Consider the following 19,639-nt stretch of genomic DNA (forward strand, 5'->3'; position numbering starts at 1 on the left):
CTCCAGCCTGTATTAGCTATGAGATCTCAGTTTCCTCACTTGTAAAATGGGTAGAGGGCCCAGTGCTTGGGCTTCTGTGAAGATTATATGAATAGTATACATGAAGTGCTCAACACAGTACCTGGTGGTACGCGGTAAACACCGGACAAATCTAGCTCTGGATATCATTCATTCTCTCGGCAGAGAAAGTTACAAAATTGAGCATCTCTACAAAAACTTGTATATAAATGCTCAGAGCAGCGTTATTCATAATATCCCCAAAGTGGAAAAATCCAAATGCCCATGAACTGATGAATGAATAAGCAAAATGTGGTATATCTATGCAATGGAATAGTATTAGACAATAAAAAAGAAGGACATTCTCACACATGCCACAACATGCATGAACCTTGAAGACATGCTAAGTGAAAGAAGCCAGACACAAAACACTGTCCATCAGATGATTCCATTTATATGGAATTTCCAGAATGGGGAGATCCACAGAGGCGGAAGGTAGATTAGTGATTGCCTCGTGGCAGTGACGGAAAAGCTGAAAGAAATGAGGAATAACTGCTATTGCACACACAACTGTTTCTTTTTGGGGTGATGAAAATGTTCTAAAATTGATTATGGTGACAGATGTACAACACTGTGAATATACTAAAACACTGAGTTGTATGCTTCAAATGGGTGAATCGTGTGGCATATGAATTATGTTTTAATAAAGCTGTTACAGGAAAAGAGAAAAGAAATATCAAGTTTATCTTTCAGAGGTTTGAAGGCTCAGAGTAGCAACATGGGGAATCACGCCCAATAGATTTCACCAACGCGTGGCCCTTGAATCTCCGTGGCTGGTGTGGACTGAAGAGACCCAGGTCCCATGCCATCTTTTCCCAGTACTGCTCCCATTCCTACTGTGACCCATTTTCCAAACCAAAACCAGGACACAGAATATTACAAATCCTTTTTTTTTTTTTTTTGATTTGTGGATGTATTTATATGCATTGCCTTGTTGAACAATAAAAATTAGATTTCATTGACACAGGTTGGGCCATACATTGGGCAACAGGGGTGCGTCCAAAGACATAGGCATTAAAGTGAGCTTCCGTGTATTACGTAGCAAAGTCCTCACACACCTGGTGTGATCACCCCCTACACGAGCGGCCAAAGGGCTAGAAATGTGTGACTGAAGAGCCTGAGAGACACCCATAACACCTGTGCAGGTAGCCTCGGAAAAGCAAGACCAGGATGAGAATATTCCTCAGGAAGCGGAAACCTGAATGATCATACTCTGCTGGCCCAGGAGGAAGACTCCGAGAAGAGAAAAGAAGGGCAGTCTACAGAAGTGATTCTCAAATGGTGTTCCTCGGAGGGCCCTGGGTTCCATTAGGAGGCAGACGGGGAGGCCACATGGAGGTCTCTAGCCCATGCTAGCTTCAACCAGCACACCTCCCCATCCAGCAGTTTTGGATATTTGGGGTTCCCCATAAGACTCGATATGGAATAAAAAAGTTGCACTGTTAAAAATAAAATAGGGGGCGCTCAGCTCATGATCTCGTGATTCGTGGGTTCGAGCCCTGCGTTGGGGCTCTGTGCTGACAGCACAGAGCCTGCTTCAGATCCTCTGTCTCCCTCTCTCTCTATCCCTCCCCTCCTCATGCATGTTCTCTCTCTCTCAAAAAGAAACAAGCATTAAAAAAATAATTAAAACAAAACAAAACACAATAAAATAAAACAAAATAAAATAGAAATCACTAGTCTAGCCCTAAAGCGTAGAAAAGAGACATCTGAAATGCCAGGAAATGGCAGAGCCGTCCCGAGCTTTACGTTAGTAGGCACATACTGATTCCGTGGCAACATCACTGTAGGTGTTTAGTGGACATGATCTCACTTAATCTCTGCCACAAGTCTGTGAGAAGTGTGTGTTCTTTATCGTCACTTGGAGATGAGAAAACAGGTCCAAGAGGTCAAGGGACCTGCCCAAATTCACAGGGCTGGTGAGCGGGAGAGGCGGAAGGTGACCCCAAGTCAGCCTCACGTAGACCCGGTACCCTGAACCAAGGCTCATCTTCCTTCTGGTGCAATTGGTCTTCAAGGGGATTTGCTGCTGAGAAGGGGGTGTACTAATCAGCTCAGGCTGCTGTCACAAACGGCCGTAGACTGGGTGGCTTATATAGCAAACATTTTTTTTCTCACAGTTCTGGAGGTGGGGGATCTGAGATCAACTAGCACAGCTGGAGTCTACTGCAGACACCTGCCTTCTTACATGGCCCTTGGATGGTGGAGAGGAAGGGATAACGTTCTCTGGACTCTTCTTAGATGGGCACTAATCCCATCATGGAGGTCCCATGGCCCTTGTGACCTCATCCAAACCGAATCCCCTCCCCCAAGGTCCCATCTCCTACATGAATTTTGGGAGGACACAATTCAGTCCATCACAACAGGGCACATGAGCCTTTCACACACCATAAAGAAAGTCGCAGGGCCCCTGGGTGGCTCAGTGGGTTGAGCGTCCAACTTTGGCTTAGGTCACGATCTTGCAGTCTGTGAGTTCAAGCCAGGCATCGTGCTTGCTGCTATCTGGCTGCAGACAGCAAGGAGCCTGCTTTGGATCCTCTGTCCCCTTCTCTCTCTGCCCCTCCCCCACTCACGCTCTCTCTCAAAATATAAATTTTTAAAAAACACACTAAAAAAAAAAGTCTCATCAAGACAAATCAACTCTGAAACACTAACAGGCAGGAACCTGGGCCTCTGGAAATTCCCCTAGCTAATGCTCCCAACGTCCAGGAAATTTCTAAACTGGGGGCATTTTTCTCTTTGGGCCATATCACCTCACTCTTCCCAGCTTTTCCATCTGTCACCTTGTAAATACTAGTAAATCACTTGTAACAAAGTAAATTAATAAAACAATCTCTCAAAAATGCCCAGTGCCCTGTAAGTCTAGGGCGGAGCTCAATCCTCTAGGGTAGGGGAGGAGCTCCTCCAGTAATGTTTCCATCGGGTTCATGCTATAGATCCAACACTTGCCTGGGTCGCGTGGGTACACGAAGGGCACAACCCCGTCTGCACCAACAGGGGGCAGCACACCTACGACAGCCTCCTCCATGTTCCGGGGCTGCGTGTTCTCCAGCACACCTTCAGGACATGTGTGGTGGACTGAATGTGTCCCCCCCCACCAAGTTCACATGTTGCTTCCAACGTGCTTCCAACGTGACTATGTTTAGAGACAGGGCCTTTTGGAGGTAATGAAAGTCAAATGAAGTCACGAGGCAAGTCCCTGCGCTGATACGATTATTAGTGTCCTTACAAAGAGAGACACCAGAGAGCTCTCTCTTTCTCTCCCACCCTGTGAGGCTGCGGCAAGAAGGCAAGCCAGGAAGCAGGCTCTCCCCCGAAAATGGGTCTGCTGGCACCTTGACCTTGGACGTCTGGCCCCCAGAACTACGAGAAATAAATGTCTGCTGTCAATGCCACCCAGTCTGTGGTGTTCTGTTATGGTGGCCCGAGATGACAAAGAAAACGTGCCAATACCAACCCAGATGTACAGGATACCCGCCAGCCATGGAACACCACCTAATCAACTCACAGAGCACTCCTGGACACACTGAGACAGAGGGATCGTGACCACGTGGGCAAGAGGGAACGTGGGAATTTTACGTTAAGGGGCATATGAGGTCCCCTGAGCACCTCTTTCTTTTCCTTCTCCCCACAGCGTTCAACGAAGGGACTCTGCAACTCTCCCCAACCTCCTCTGCCCCATTCTGGGCACCACTTTTCAATTTAGGTTTTAGATTTTATTTATTTTTTTTTCAATTTTTTAATGTTTTATTTATTTCTAGGAGAGAGAGAGAGACAGCGTGAGCAGGGGAGGGTCAGAGAGAGAGGGAGTCACAGACTGAAGCAGGCTCCAGGCTCTGAGCTGGCAGTCAGCACAGAGCCCGACGCGGGGCTCGAACCCACGAACCGCGAGATCATGACCTAAGCGAAAGTCGGATGCTTAACTGACTAAGCCACACGGGCACCCCATGGTTTTAGATTTTAGACAATGACTAATTCCTGTCTGGGAACAGCCTCAACTGGGTGGTTGGTTGGCACCAACCACATGGGGGTCAGAACCCAGATTCTGGGGCTGTGGACACAAAGGATGAGATACAGGCTCAGGCTCGTAAGACACCAGAGGAACAGGTTCCCAGCAGGCAGTTACCAAGAACGGGCTTGCTGTTTGGTGGTCCCCGCCGAGGGGCCCCATGGCAGGACGGCAGTGTGCTCAGGACTGAGTGTGCAGCTGACGCTCCCAGCCCCATGCTCTGTCCCCCAGGCCTGGCTGTCTGGTTACGCCAGGTGTTCAGAGTCCCCATCTGCTGCCCAAGGCAGAAAGTATCATCTGGTACACTGTCCAGCCCCGGGGATGGCTCTGCAAAGAAGTCAACTGGGAAGTGTGGTAAGGCTGCGAGGTCTGGGTCAAGGACAAGGTCGCAATGGAGAGATGCAATCAGGGACCAGGGTCTTCCTCCTGTTTCTAGCCAGGGGGACGCTGTGCACAGTGACTCTTCCACCATATGCACTCGACATGCCTCTTTCACGCCCAGGGAGCTGGTGACCCCTTGCCTCGGCCCTTTCTCCCCACAAGCCAAGAGCTTCACCTCTGCCCAGTTCTCTCAGAGTTCTAAGGCTCACGCAAAGGAAAGGGTGGCCTCTCGACTCTGTGCCCACCTCTACTCGAAGGTCTTTACTGTGTTCTGGACCCAGATGTAGGTCTACTCCAGAGAGGACACCTCCCCTGGGGCTGGCTGGCCCGGCTCTGCCCGCTCTATTCCCTTCTGGCTCACCCAAGGAGTGTGGCCATGATTATCAGTGACCTGCTCAAAGCTCTCCGGCCTCGCCATCATCCAAGGGCTGGTCTCATTCAGGTGTCTAACATGGCACCAGGGCCTCCGCAGTCTGGCTTTCACAGAGCACACGCTCCCACCCCCGTGGCGACAGTGCCTCTATGTCAGGACCAGGGGTGGCCTACACTCCGTCCTCCATTGCCTCTGCTGACACCGGACCTACCCCTTCATTCCTCCTTTCCTCATGAGGACTCTCCTCTTCCCCTCAGACCCACCTCTTCCGAGAAGCCCTCCCTGACTCCCCCAGCCCAGTACTCTCCTTAGATTTCCCCAGTGACCACTCACTGCCCTGGAGGGGTGCTTCCCTTTCCATCTCTCTTTCTGTAACTTCCCTCCACCAGCTTGAACCTTAAAAGCTCAGAGCGATCTCCTTCCTTCGAAACTCCCAGGTTCCCTGTCCCAAATGAATCCCCTCTTAAAACTCCCACTGGAATTTCTCTGCACTTTTCATAAGGCACTCACCACTTCTAACTTTTTTATTATGCCTATCTGTTTATCCGTCTTTTCTCCCGGGGGGTGCCCGGCTCCTGGGTGAGGGCCATGCTGAATTCATCTCTGTACTCCCACGATTCCAGGCTCGTATGCACGAGGCCCTTAAGGAATGGGGACTGAGTGAGCAAATGTGACGCGGTACAGAAGCATGAGGTATCACTCAGACTGAGGACGGTCCATCTGAACCAGCGCTGCAGGGTGCAGGGTCTGTGTGGGGGGCTCTAGGGCACCCGGGGTGGGGGTGTGGGGTCTTAAACCACCGAAATTTATCTTCTCACAGTTCTGAAAGCTAGGAGTCCAGGATCAAGATGTCAGCAGGGCTGGCTTCTTCTGAGGCCTCGCTCCTCAGTTTATCTCCCTGTGTCCTCTGTGGTCTTCCCTAGTGCGCATCTGTATCCTAATCTCTTCTTATGAGGACACTTGTCATTCTGGATTAAGGCCCTCCCTAAGGACTTCATTTTAATCTAATTACTTCTTCAAAGACATTATCTCCAAATGCAGTCTCTTAGTTAGGGCTTTAACATATGAATGGGGGGCATGATACCTGGGGGGTTCACTCATTAAGCCTGTCTGACTTGGCTCAGGTCCTGATCTGAGGGTTCCTGGGTTCGAGCCTCACCTTGGGCTCTGTGCTGACAGCTCAGAACTTGGATCCTGCTTAGGATTCTGTGTCTCCCTCTCTCTCTGCCCCTCCCCGGCTCTCCTCTACTCATACTTGGTCTTTCTCTCAAAAATAAATAAACATTAAAAAAGCAACAACATAGGAATGGAGGGGCACACTAGTGAGCCCATAACCCGGACCTTCACCTCCAGCCATTGCCCAGCTCCCACCCCCTCTCCCAGCCCACAGAGAGGTCAGTCTGAGGCCATGTTCTGGGAACTGCTTTCACTTTGTGCCCCCATCTCTCTTTCTCTCTCTCTTTTTTTTAAATGTATGTATGTATGTATGTAATCTCTACATCCAATGTGGGGCTCAAACTCATGACTCTGGGATTGAGAATCACATGCTCTTCCAATGAGCCAGGCAGGCATCCCTTTCCAATAGGCTCAGATAATGAGGTCTCTGGTTCTAGGATAGCCCCTCTCCCCGCCGCCCCCACCATGCCTGGCTCTCCTCTCCTGAGCCTCTCCTCTGCCTCACCACGCTTCCCTTCTCTCCTTCACCTTCAGTCTCTCCCAAGACCAGCTCACTCCCCTTTGCTAAAACGTGCTCAGGCCCTCCCTTCCCACAGGGACCCTCCATGGACTGCACTGACCACGTATGACCCTCTGGCCGTCCCTTCCATCTTACCTTCAATTCAAGCCAGACTTCTCAACTCACTTGATTTCTTAGACAGGACACCAAGAACAAAACCAATAAAATGAAAAACTGACACACTGGGATTCATCAAAACTTAAAATGTCGGGGTGCCTGGGTGGCTCAGTCAGTTAATCGGCCAACTTCCGCTCAGGTCATGATCTCACTGGGATTTTGAGCCCTGCATTGGGCTCTGTGCTGACAGCTCAGAGCCTGGAGCTGCTTTGGATTCTGTGTCTCCCTCTCTCTCTGTCNGGTATATGTAAGAAGGACTTACATCCAGTATATACAAAGAACTCTAAAAACTCAATAATAAGAAATCAAACAATTCACTTTTTTAAAAATGGGCAAAGATTCGAAGAGATAGTTCACTCAAGAAGTTACATGGGTGGCAAGTAACATATAAAGATACATCCCACATCATGAGTCACTGGGGAAATAGAAATTAAAACCATAACGAGATCTCTCCATAAACCTATTTAGAAGGGCTAAAATTAAAAAGCTCAACCATACACCAAGCTGGTGAGGATGGGGAAGAATTGGAATGTTCATAAGCAATGGTGGGAAAGTAAAATGATATAACCAGCTGGAAAACACTTGGATCATTTCTTTTTTTTTTTTTTTTTAATGTTTTATTTATTTCTAGGAGAGAGAGAGAGAGACAGCGTGAGCAGGGGAGGGTCAGAGAGAGAGGGAGTCACAGACAGAAACAGGTTCCAGGCTCTGAGCTGGCAGTCAGCACAGAGCCCGACGCGGGGCTTGAATCCACGAACCGTGAGATCATGACCTAAGCGAAAGTTGGACGCTTAACCGACTAAGCCATCCAGGCGCCCCCACTTTGATCATTTCTTAAGATGTGAAACATGCCCCCACCATATGATTTAGGTATTCCATTCCTAGGTATTTGTCCCAAAGAAAGTTGGGGTTTAAACAGAAACTTGTAGTAAATGTTCACAGCAACTTGCTCTGTGATAGTCGAAGACGTGAAACAAGTATCAAGAGAGAAGTGAAAACATACACTGTGGTATATCCAAACAACAAAATCCTACTCAGGGATAAAATGGAATTTAAGAAGCCAGACGTGGGCTCTGTGCTGACCGCGTGGAGCCTGCTTGGGATTCTCTCTCTCTCCCCCCCTCTCTCAATGCCCTTCCTCCGTTCTCTCTCCCTCTCAAAATAAACAAATGAACATTAAAAAAAAAAAAACTTTCATTACCTTGACCGTGGTGATGGTGCGATGGGTATACAGATAGCAAAACTTATCAAATTATATACTTCAAAATGTAGGGAGTTTATTGTATGCAAATTATATGTCAACTTAAAAAATATGCTTTGATGGGAAAAAAGTTACCATTCTTCTGACTCCTTCCTATTTTCTCCCCACCCTCAGCAAATGAGACATTTGAAACTTTGTGGTCTATTCCTCCTGCCTCCAATTCCTCTGCATCTTCTCTGTCCTGAGACTCCATCATCTCTGAATTCACTCCCAGAAATCACCAAGGGTCTCCTTCCTCCCAAACCCAAAGGTCTTTCTGTGGCCTTTTAGGGTTTTGAGGCTCTGAATCATATGTGACGGGAGGCTTTTGGAGGGCTGTCATGTTTTAACATCCATGATATGACACTAGTCTGATTTTCATTCTGGTCACCCCTCTGCCTCCAACTCCCTTCCTGTTTATTTATTTCTGAGAGAGTCAGAGACAAAGCAAGTAAGGGGGGGGGGGTGCGGGGAGAGAATCCCAAGCAGGCTTTGCACTACTAGCACAGAGCCTGATGCAGGGCTTTAACCCATGAAACCATGACATCATGACCTGAGCCGAAGCCAAGAGTCAGAGGCTTAACTGACCGAGCCGCCCAGGTGTCCCTCTTCCCTCTTTCATAGAGCCCTAGTTGGCAGTGCTCCCCAAAACTCACACTCCACATTCAGTCCTCAGTCCACCTTTTCTTCACTATTTTCTCCCTTGAAGAATTCATTCTCAATTATCAGCTCTATACAGGTAGGGAATTCCAAAACCCCTATCCCCTGCCCCACTGCCCGATCTACACATCAGACTCCTATCTCTGGGAGCTAAAGGGAAATGTCTCCTTAGAGGTCCTGCCAAACCCCATGTCCTAAATGTAACCCGTTATCTTTTCAGAGAACGGGGTGGGGGGAGGTCTATCTGGCTTCCCAGTTTCCATGAATGGCCCATCTCCTACACATGAGTCATGGTAGAGCTGGCATGCACTCTCTCTGCCCTTTGGCCACCCCACCTGCTCACCAAAGACCCCACTGAGGGAGGCGTCCCACCCCCTGCTCTCTTTCTGCAATACCCCTTCCCTGCTTCCCTGTCCCAGGCTCTCCTGCACTAACCCAGCATCTCCGCATTGCAGATTCACCTGCTAGGTGCCCACACCCTCCCCAGTCTGGTACCACACGCCGTTCCAGGCTCGCATTCTACCAAACTCGTTGACCACTCTACTACAGCTAGGTGGTCCTTGCTGAACACTGAACAGAGCACATCACTCTGCCCTCTCTCTTCTTCCTGGAAAGCATTCAGCTTTTCTTGACCTATATCCAAATCTCACCTAAATTATGCTTCATTCTCAAGTTCGCTCCCGCCTTGACCCAGCCACATGTGGGACTGCTCCAGCCCAGGCGGATTCTGCCCTCTTCCAATTTCCTAAAGTGCTCACGGTCTGTGCCCTTCATTTAGCACTTAATCTTGTGCTTTGTAAGTGATTGAGGCGATGCATTTATCTACTTAATCATTCCTTTATTTATTAATTCATCAAATACCTATTAAACATCAATCTTAAGCAAGGCACTGTGTACACAGAGACGGAGATGTATTTCTGCTTTCAAAGCGTTCAGAGGAGGATATGACCATCAACTCAAATGGCTGCAACCCAATATGTAGTAATATGATAGAACCCCATTACGATCCATCCATAAGCCATCCAGGCGCCCACAGCGCTTGGAAATTGCAGAAAACCATGACTGGGTCTTTGGCTCTTGAAGACATTTCCGGGGAGGCGTGGAGACAGTAAGTGCTTTAACAGAGAAAATCGCAAAGTTCCCAGGAAGCATTGGCTTTTCTGGGTAATGGAGAGACGTTTCATGCATGTATCTAACGCACACATGTGTTCAGTGCCTACTATGCACCAGGTGTCACGGAAAAGACAACCCTGAAAGGGAAGCTCCCCAGAAAGGCAGGAACTGCAGTGTGTCCCAGTGTGCAGAGCCCCCAAAGGTGTGGCTGGTTCAGGGGCTGCGGGACAGGTGGGAAGGGAGGACAGAAGCCTGAGGAGGAAGGATCCTGTGTATCCTGCCAGAGAACTGGAAGGTTAACAACAGAAGGACCTTCGACAGACGGTGGTGACATCATCAGATTTGCATATTAGCGCTATCGCTCACGGCGCTGAAGATACAGTGGAGTGGCAACTGAAATATGAGCAGGGAAGATGAGTTTGGGGGTGATTTTAATAACCCAGGAAAAAGAGATGGGGCACATCGAGGGGCAGGACAGTGAGGATCAAACAAATGGGGCAGATCTGAGTACGATTCACGAGGTGTAATGCACGGGTGGCCAGCTGTGAAGGGGTAGAAGGGGATACAAAGGGCTTCTGGCTTGACTAACTGTTTAGATGGTGACGTCACTAACTTAGCATCAAGAACACAGCGGTGTAAAGGTGAAGGCTGTTGTGTTTTGTTTCTGGAGAAGGGCACAGATGATGAGATTGGGGTAGTACATGTTAAGCTTGGGGCACACTGTTTAGCAGCGGACAGTTACTGACCTGGCTCTCAGAGAACCATCCAGGCTGGACACACAGACCTGGGAGAGCGCAGAGCCAGGGGGGCGATGACAATTTGGATCTGGCAGTGAGGAGAGAGAGGAGGGGCGAATCAAAGACCCTGGGGACCCAACATCTGGGGAGAATGTGGAAAAAGAGAAGCTGATGCAAGAGGCTGGACACAGCCATGAGGCTGGGTAGAAGTCAAGTAAAATAAGGACTGAGAATTTTCCCTGAGATTTGGCAACTAGGTAGGAGGCTACCAAGGACCCTGGCGAGAGCACGCAAGGGAAGGGGTGGGGGGAGCATGCAGAGCCAGCTGCTTGAGAAGGGTCTAAGAAGGTGAATGAGTCAAGTATAGCTTGTCTTCCAGGGAAGGAGCATAAAGTAGGTGGAGAGAGTCACAACTGCCCAAGGAAGGGGTTGTAAATTCAGAGGAGGGGGCTCAGAAGAAGGAGCCCAAGGAAGGGAGAAGTGGATAATGCAGAAGCAAGGGAGCACTTTTGGAAGCAAGTCCTGCAAAAAGGCCAGTGGAGAAAGAACCTGGACCATAGGGTACAGGTTTGCCTGGGCCAAGAGAAGAGAAAGGCCATGGCAGGGACTGCGCGCTGGCCCACGGTGTTTCTTTTTTTTCTCTTCCCGTTAACAATGTTTCCTGGACACACGGTTACCCAACAACAGACCACATTTCCCAGCGTCCTCTGCAGGTGGGGGAGGCCAGGAGGTGAAGTGGGCCAGTGAGTTTGAGTGGAAGTAACCGCGGACCAGCCGGGCCATCTCCATGCCCTCGACTCTCCTTCCCTTGGTTTGACGACTGGAAATGGTGAGAACAGGAATGGATGGGAACTATACACTGATGACGGCAACACGGCTTCCTGGCTCCACCCCCGGCCAGCCCTGGACCACCACCCACCTGCAGACTCGCACTTGAGGGACATACCCTTCAATCTTTGAAATTCGACATGTTCAGATCTCTTTGCTACTGAAGCTCAGCCTATGCTCCAGCCTAGTGCTGTCCCACAGGAATACAATGCTTGTCATTTTAGGTTTTCTAGGAGCCACATTTAAAAAAGTAAAAAGAAACAGGTGAAATTATGAAATTAAACAACATATTTTATTTAACCAAAATTTCCAAATATTACTATTTCAACATCTAATCAATATAAAATCGTTGAGGGTCACTTGGGTGGCTCAGTCGGTTAGGCATAGGACTCTTGATTTCGGCTCAGGTCATGATCTCACAATTCATGAATTCAAGCCCCACATTGGGCTCTGCGCTGATAGTATGAAGCCTGCTTGGGATTCTCGCTTTCTCTCTGCTCCTCCCCCACTGGCTCACACTCTCTCTCAAAATACATAAATAACATTATACATATACATATATATACACATATATAAATTCTATATTTAAATAAATACATGTATATGTATATCATCATTGAAATATTTTGTATTGTTTTCATACTAAAACTTCAAAATCCAATGTATATTTTGTACTTAACGATCCATCTGAATTCAGGAGAGCCATATTTCAAGTGCTCAAGAACTAGTGGCTATCATCCCGGACAATGTAAAAGTAATACTAATCGATATGACTCTAAATAACTATTTGGCGGAAGGGGGAGTTGAGAGAGACTGAACTTGATAGCTTCTATTTTCTCTGAAAAGAGGCAAGACGTCACTTTCTGAGTGACTGTGGCAAAGACGGAGTAGACGGTTTCAGGCTAAAGCTTAGAAGAGGCGCTCCAACCCAACGCGTACCTGTGTTTGTGTCGGGGCCGGGTGGAAACGCACAGAAGTTGGCATGTTTCTGAAAGCAGCCTCAGGGCACAGAGAAAAGCAAGGCAGGTGGATACCAGAAGTACAAAGAGTGAGGGTTCCTGGGTGGGAGGGCAGGTCGAGGGGACAAAGGAGGTGAAGGCACTACCAGGAAAGGGTTTGGTGAAACCCAGGGAAAGTCACCCAAATGAACAGACCCTGAGGGGCGGAGAGGCTGCAGAGTGCTTGGGGTGCATGACATGTGGCTATGGCGAGAGGGTTACCAGGGGGAGCAAGACAGAAAAGGGGGCAGTGTAGGATGCTGTGTGCAGACCGTGAGGTTTGAAATTTAGGGGTTCAGAGGCAGAAAAGGATCAAGCGTCGTCACAATCCAGAGGGTGGATTAGACAGTGACGTGGACAGTAGAAGTCCACCGGGGGTGTCCGTGAAGAATCCTCAAGGCAATGGGACTAGCAGGAGGGACTCACAGACACGGATAATCCAGCAGGAGCAGAGAGGTAGAGAAGAGAGGAAGGGGCGAGCCAGGGATCACAGCTCTGCGTGAGAACGGCAGGTGCAAGGCGAACGGAGACGCATCCTGGGGAACCAGGCAGGACGGGCGGGCCGTCTGTGGGCCGCACATCTCCCGTGTCCTCCACACGCCTCAGCACGGACCCAGGTGGACGCTACACATGGGCAGCTTCCAGACTTGTCAAGAGACCTGAGCCTGATGTGTGTCGACTGCTGGGCTTTCACAACACAGTTCACCTTTAGCTCCATCCCTTAATCCTTCATGCTCCCGCAGTTAACAAAAGGACGTGACCCGAGGAAGAAATTTATGAATAAAGTCCCTAGCATAACCAGCAATTACAGCTGCATTTAGTGCCTTATTAATACGGCCACTCTGTAAGGTCTCTGCATACCCCATTGATATTCCCAGTTAACCCAAAGCTGTCCTTTCTCTCTCTGGATGGTGCCGCCTCCCTCCAGGTTTTCTCGGGGGATGGACAGTCCCCAGGTGTTCTCACGGTCACAGAGGGAGCCACAAGCTTCACCTGTGGCAGCTCCCCTGGCCCGCTGTGGCTGGACCAGATGCACGATGGTGGCAGGGCAGTGGCCTGCATACCCACACTCGAGGCTCACTGAGCGCAGAGCCAGGCGGGGGAGAGAATTCGTGGGTGCTGGAGTTGCCTGTTTGTCTTTTCTAATAGCTGCCGGTGACAGCCTTCCAGCCGAGTTATGGGCTAAAGCAGGAGGCAGACAGAGGCTCAAGGAGTGATGGGGGCTGGTGGGAGCCCTCATGGGTCCAGCACATCCAGGGATGCCAGGGAGATCTGCCTTGCATCCAGAGGACACGGAGCCCCGCTTAGCTTCACTGTCTGGGGGAATTCAAGTCGATGAGCACTTACTGAACACCTATCTGATGCCAGACATCAGCAGGGAAGACGCAGCTGAGAACACAGGAGACGGAGACATGAAGCAACGCAGGCCCCTGCTCCCAGAGACTCGGGGACTAGTTGGGGACATGAGAGTGGGGGTGAGACAGACAGCACAAGCAGTGTGTCAGGCAGACTCTGCAAGGTGAGCTCAGGGTGGGAAGCGGGCAGGTGCCGTCCCCAGAATCGCCCCACCTCTGAGTCACCGGCATTCCATGTGGTCTGCCGGCCCTCCTCCATCATCTGGTTACATCATCATTACCTCATGTCCCCTCCCTGCGTCTATGGAGAGACCCTAAGCCACTATAGCACCGAGGGGCTCTTGTCTGTCTCTGCATTTTCCCCAAAAGTGTGAAGAAAGGCTATATAAGTGCTGCAGCTTATAACGCAGGACCTTGTCACCTCCCATCAGAAATGACAATTACAAGGGGACGTAGAAGTCTGACACATGTAGAAGATGCTACTGTCCCTCCCAACTCAAAGAAAAGGGCAAGTAAGAGGTAATGACCGATGAGAACAGCTTCGAGTTCTTCGCAAGAATATGGCTGGAAAAATCCAAAGGGCCGTGACGTTGATTGTTTCCACCTTGGAGCTCTCTGTCTCTTTTTGCAGGAGATCTAGGCACAAATCAGGGATCCCATTCGTTGTCCTCATCCCCCTGGGAGTGAGACCAGGATGGGGCACATTTATCCAGGAGGACACTGGGGTTTGGAGAGTAAGCCGGGGCCCCACGATGGGAGAACAGAATGCTCATTTGCTCATCATTCATTCAAAACAAAGTCCGATAACGTCATCCACGCTCTCTGTTGCCTTCTTCCGAATGTGGGAAGGGAGGAGCTTCATATCAACAGAATGTGTCAAACTTCTAAGTCACGTTGTAATTACCGTTTCTGACTGGGGAGGACAGTCACTGCTCACTGTGCTGGAAAGCGACGTTCGCATGAGCCTCCGTCTAGAACGTAGGCAGGAACTCTGTCTCACTCCCCGTCAGCCTCCCGGGGGCCGGCACCTCCCACGGAGCCCGCTGAAGTCTCAAGCATCTTCTGTGACACCTCACCAGAACAAATACCTCTCAGGTCTGCCCTCCCTCAAAATCTTATTACACGTGCCATAGTTCTCGAGACTATAACTTAGGTTTTAGCTTTTCCTGAGGTCCCATGGACACCTGGGGAAACGTGGACGCAGTACTTTGTGGAGGGGATGGTGAGGAAGAGCTGGGTGGCCCCTCTGCCACCTATAGGGCCCAGCAGAGCAGCCCAGGATGGGGGAGGGGGCACTCTGATGGGGGACCTCGGCCCAGGTTCCGCGTCGGAACTCGCCGGACCGCGTCTTGCTCTTGGCAACCTCAGACTGACTGGCTGAGCTTCCTAAAGACACGCCGTCGGCTGGAAGAGCTGCTTAGTGGCTGTCATCAGAATATTCCAAATGCTCAGAGGGACAGGGGAAAAGAAATAGCACTAACCTGCAGGAGATAAAAAGCAGCCCCCATTCAGTTGCCATATGCCACAGAAGGAAAACGCTAGTAAATTTAATTTAGTATAGACTACGCAATTACCTGCTTTAAAAACTCCAAATCTTCATAATGAGCAGTTAAGTGAGAGAAAAGAGAGAGAGAAACAGCAGAGAGAGGAAGGAAGAAAAAGAGGAAAGAGAAAGGATGAAGGGAAGAGGAAGGAAAGAAGAAGGGAGAGAAGGGAGAGGGCAAGAAGGGGGAAAAACAGGATTAGCAAGAGCGTGAGACAGGCGCCAAGCAAACCAGGATGAAAGCATGACACACGCACGTTCCCGGAGGAATTTTCTGGGCTTGGGGGGTCTGTGGATTCTGTTGCCAGAAAGATTTAAAGTCACAACTGTAGGCACAGATGAGGACATACTCTTACCCTGTTGAATAGAAAATATTCACTTTATTTCTTTCTACTTCTGCAACCACCAGTCCACTTTAGAGCAGCGTTCCTCAGTCTCAGCACTACTGATACCTGGAGCCGGAACGTTCTTTGCTGTGCGGGGCCTTTGGGCAGGGGGGGCGTGTAGTAAGTTTAGCAGCACCTCTGGCCACTATGAATAGATGCCAGTACACCTTCCCAGTTGTCACAGCACACCCCCCACAATGCCTCTGGAGATTGCCGTCCGCCCCGGGGAGCAGGGGGGCAGTCAGGCAGCCTGGGGTGAGAACCATTAGCTTAGGCCATTGTTACCTGACAACCTCACTCTAGCCCCAGAAGCTCCCCTCCCTTCCTGCTCCACACTCCTAGCCAGCATTTTGAGGGTGTCACCTCACTTCAGAAGCACCCAAAAGCATCCCCGGGTCTACAGAATAAAGAAAATAATAGTGGAGATCCACTCAGTGCCAGGTTTTCAAAGAGACCGGTGAGCTGGACTGAGACCCAGACTCAAGATCTTACGCTGCTATTGGAGAAAGCAGACAACGACCATGTAAAGAAAGACATACAGGATAATTGCAGACAGCAGGAAATGCCGTAAAAAAGTAGCGTACCATGATGGAAGGGGTCGGGGAAGGAACATCTCTAAAGAGGTGTCCCCTGAGCTGAGAGGTAAATCAGGAGGAGGAGGAAGCCATCTGTGGGGAAGAGGGCAGGAACATTCCAAGCCAAAGGAACCAGACAAGAAAGAGTTCAGCAGGTGCTGGTGCTCAGGGGCGTAGTGAATGAGGGGAAGAACGGAAGACGGTGAAAAGGGACTCAGAGAGGATCATGTGGTGGGCCTCGTGGGCCATGGTGAAAAGTTTAATCGTATTCTGGCTGCAATGGGCAGTCCCTGGAGGGTTATAAGCAGAGCTGGAACTCCCTGGCCCAGCTCTATGCTTCATAAACTAGCCTCTAACCCACACCCAGCTTCATCTGCTTCTCCTCCTCTGTACAAACTTAAGCTTTGCATTAGGAGCCCCTGGAGGGGTATGAAAGCAAAGACTTCCAGGTCCCGCTCCCAGAGTTTCTGATTCAGTATCGGTGTGGGAAGCACCCCAGCATCTTCATTTCTGACAGCTTACTAGGAGCTGCAGACACCGCTAATCCAGGGACCGTGCCCTGAACAAACTTGACTCCTTCCAAGATAGGTCTCCGATCACACTATTTTGATTTGGAGACTACCCACCACTCCATCCCTCCTCTGCAATCTTGATGTATTGAAAACCCGGTTGTTCTCAAGGTCTGGCTCAAAAACTAACTCTCGCAAGTAGCTTCAGTGGTCACCCCAGGCAAATGGGCCACTTCCCACTACCCAGCCATCACACAGATTTTCGTTTATAAGTGACCTGTAATGCACAGACTCATCAGAGAGTCTCAGGTCACTTCTAAACCATGACCTCTAACCAGGGAGGGACCCCATCTTCATCCATCTGTTTTAAATCCCTCTCTGTTTTCTGTTTTGAATGAGGTAAACTACAATTAAACAACTGCTTATAGGAATGACTAACATTGTGTCCTCTTTCTACCTCACGCCCATCAGGATGACTATTCTCAAAAAACAAAACAAAACAAAACAAAAAAACAACAGAAACTAACAAGTACTGGTGATGATGTGGAGAAACGGGAGCCCTCGGTACGCCATCAGCGGGAACGTAAAATGGTACAGCCACTGGGGAAAGCAGTGCAGGGTTTCCTCAAAAAAACTAAAAACAGGATTACCATATGATCCAGCAATTCCACCTCTAGGTATATATATCCAAAAAAGTTGATCTATATGGGTGTATATCAAAGAGATGCTGGTACACTGGAATTAATCCAGCAATTCCACCTCTGGGTATATATCCAAAAGAGTTGGATGTATATGGGTGTCTATCAAAGAGATGTGTGTATAGCTATGTTTATAGCATTACTCACCATCACCAAAACATGGACACAATCCAAGTGTCCATCGATAGATGGCTGGATAAATAGAATGTGGCATATAAATATAATAGAATATTATTCACCCTTAAAAAGGAGAGAAATTCTGACACACCCTGCTATATGGATGAACCCTGAGCACATTATGCTAAGTAAAAGAAGCCAGACACAAAAAGACAAATATTATACGACTCCATGATATGAGATACCTAACCGTGTTTGACTTCATAAAGACAGAAAGTAGAAAGATGGTTGCCAGAGGCTGAAGGAAGCAGGGAACGAAGAGTATTATTTCATGGGCATGGAGTTTTGCAAGATGGAAAGAGTTCTGGGGACTGGGTGGTGGTAATGGTGGCAAAACAGTGTGAATGGGCATAAGAGCACCAAACTGTGCATATAAAAATGATCACGATGGTTTATGTTATGTATATTTTACCACACCTAAAAATAATTTCTTAAAAAATACAAAAAAAAGTGTGCTTTCTTTTATAGCTTATAAAGCATTTTTACACATCTGATCTCACCTGTATCTTGTAATAATCTAGGAGATAACAGTAAAATACGGCCACTCCCATTTCAAAGATGAGTATGCCGAAGCCCAGAAAGATTAAGCCTACTCAAGTACAGCAGCCGACATGTCGAGGGATTAGAAGTAAACATCAGATCCTCTGCTCCACTACAATATGCACCCAGTATATCACAATGCTTCTCCCAGAATGTTCTGCGTAGTAAATCGCCTTTTATGTGCTAAGTGATGCATAAATAGTAGCTGGCTAGTTGGGAGGAAGGAAAGAAGGCAGGGAAGGGAGGAAGGGAGAGAAAGAATTATTTGACTTGAGGAGGATTTCTCTCTCATGATTTAGGGAAAGGGGGAAAATCACTATTTTCTGGATGTTTCTATGTACCTGGAAGTTTGTATCTGTTTTTCCTCCTTTCACATACCACCGCCCTCTATGGTGGGCATTACTATTATTATTTTATAGATGATGATGAAGAAAAGAGACCCCTCAAATTACCTGACCTCTTTCACTATGACTTTGAATCCAGATCTGTGTGACTCTGGGCTCAGGCTCTCACTCCCAGGAGACAGAGTTCTAGAATGTTCTACAATGTTTGGTTATCAGCATGAAGCATCCATATCCTCTTGCTTTTGGTTGGCAACCCAACTCTATCTCTTCCTTCACCACTAACCCACGAGGGTATTTATAATTAAGAGGGAGGATTTCCTGAAATGTTCTTCCCTCCTGATGGACTCACCCACCAGCTGTATGCTGCCCCATCCTCACTACCCACTCTGTCTAGGCTTCAGGATGAGGAAAGACATGGCCTATGGGAGTTTCTCCTCTACTCTGCCTTCCTCCTGGCCCACACAGGCCTAGGTACCTTCTCCTCCAACAGCCATTGGTCCCTCCTCTGTGTCACTGGACATACCCCTCCCGGGGACTTCACGGAGCAGAGAAGAATCACACCCAGTCAACCACGCCTTTCTCGAAGACCTTCCTCTCCCTCCAGAAGGAACACACAACTGAAGTTCCAGTGCACCTCTTCTACCAAGTCAGCCGTCACCTCTCCCCAGCCTGACAGATGAGCAGCAGGGATGTGTCCCATGCAGGGCTGGACAGGGGCTTCCAAAACCACAGGGAACCCACTCTCTGGACTGACAAAGACATCTCACACCACCTCTTCCCAGTCAGTGCTTTCTCCTATCCCTGCCTCCAAATAGTCTGCTACTATGGAGCTGCCTGAGCCAAAGGCATCCGCAGGCCACTCCGTTACAAGAACACGGAGGGATCTGAGTTCCCATTGATTAGAAACATAGTCTCATCGACCCCAGTGTAATGAACTTGGTTGCAAATGTGGCTTCCAGCCCCTACTTGGCCATCAGAATCTATCATTTAGTACTTTCCTTCCTCAGCACCCAGAACTGGTTAATCTCCCAAACGTTAACCCACTCCATGAATCTGAGGGTAATGAGGTCGACTTGCACTTTTATTTATCATTAGAGCTGGCAGACCCAAAGGGTAATTTAGTGTTTGAAAAGGCTGATTTTAAAACTTTATGTCAGGGGACGCATTGCCAAATGCAGTCTAATAACTGCATCATTAAATACAGACTAAAGTCTTTATTTAAATTCACGTTCATTTCACCTCTGTCTATAAAACAGAGGGATGT

The 19,639-nt window shown here is 48.8% G+C and overlaps 1 protein-coding gene across 3 annotated transcripts in view; it reads right to left on the reverse strand.

Annotated features, from left to right (window-relative positions):
* GRIK4 (glutamate ionotropic receptor kainate type subunit 4) overlaps positions 1 to 19,639 on the reverse strand; it is a 344,847-nt gene that overhangs the window by 159,146 nt on the left and 166,062 nt on the right. The window lies entirely within an intron of this gene.

Source organism: Crocuta crocuta, unplaced genomic scaffold (genome assembly GCF_008692635.1).
Source record: "Crocuta crocuta isolate KB4526 unplaced genomic scaffold, BGI_CrCroc_1.0 scaffold271, whole genome shotgun sequence".
Taxonomy (NCBI): Eukaryota; Metazoa; Chordata; class Mammalia; order Carnivora; family Hyaenidae; genus Crocuta; species Crocuta crocuta.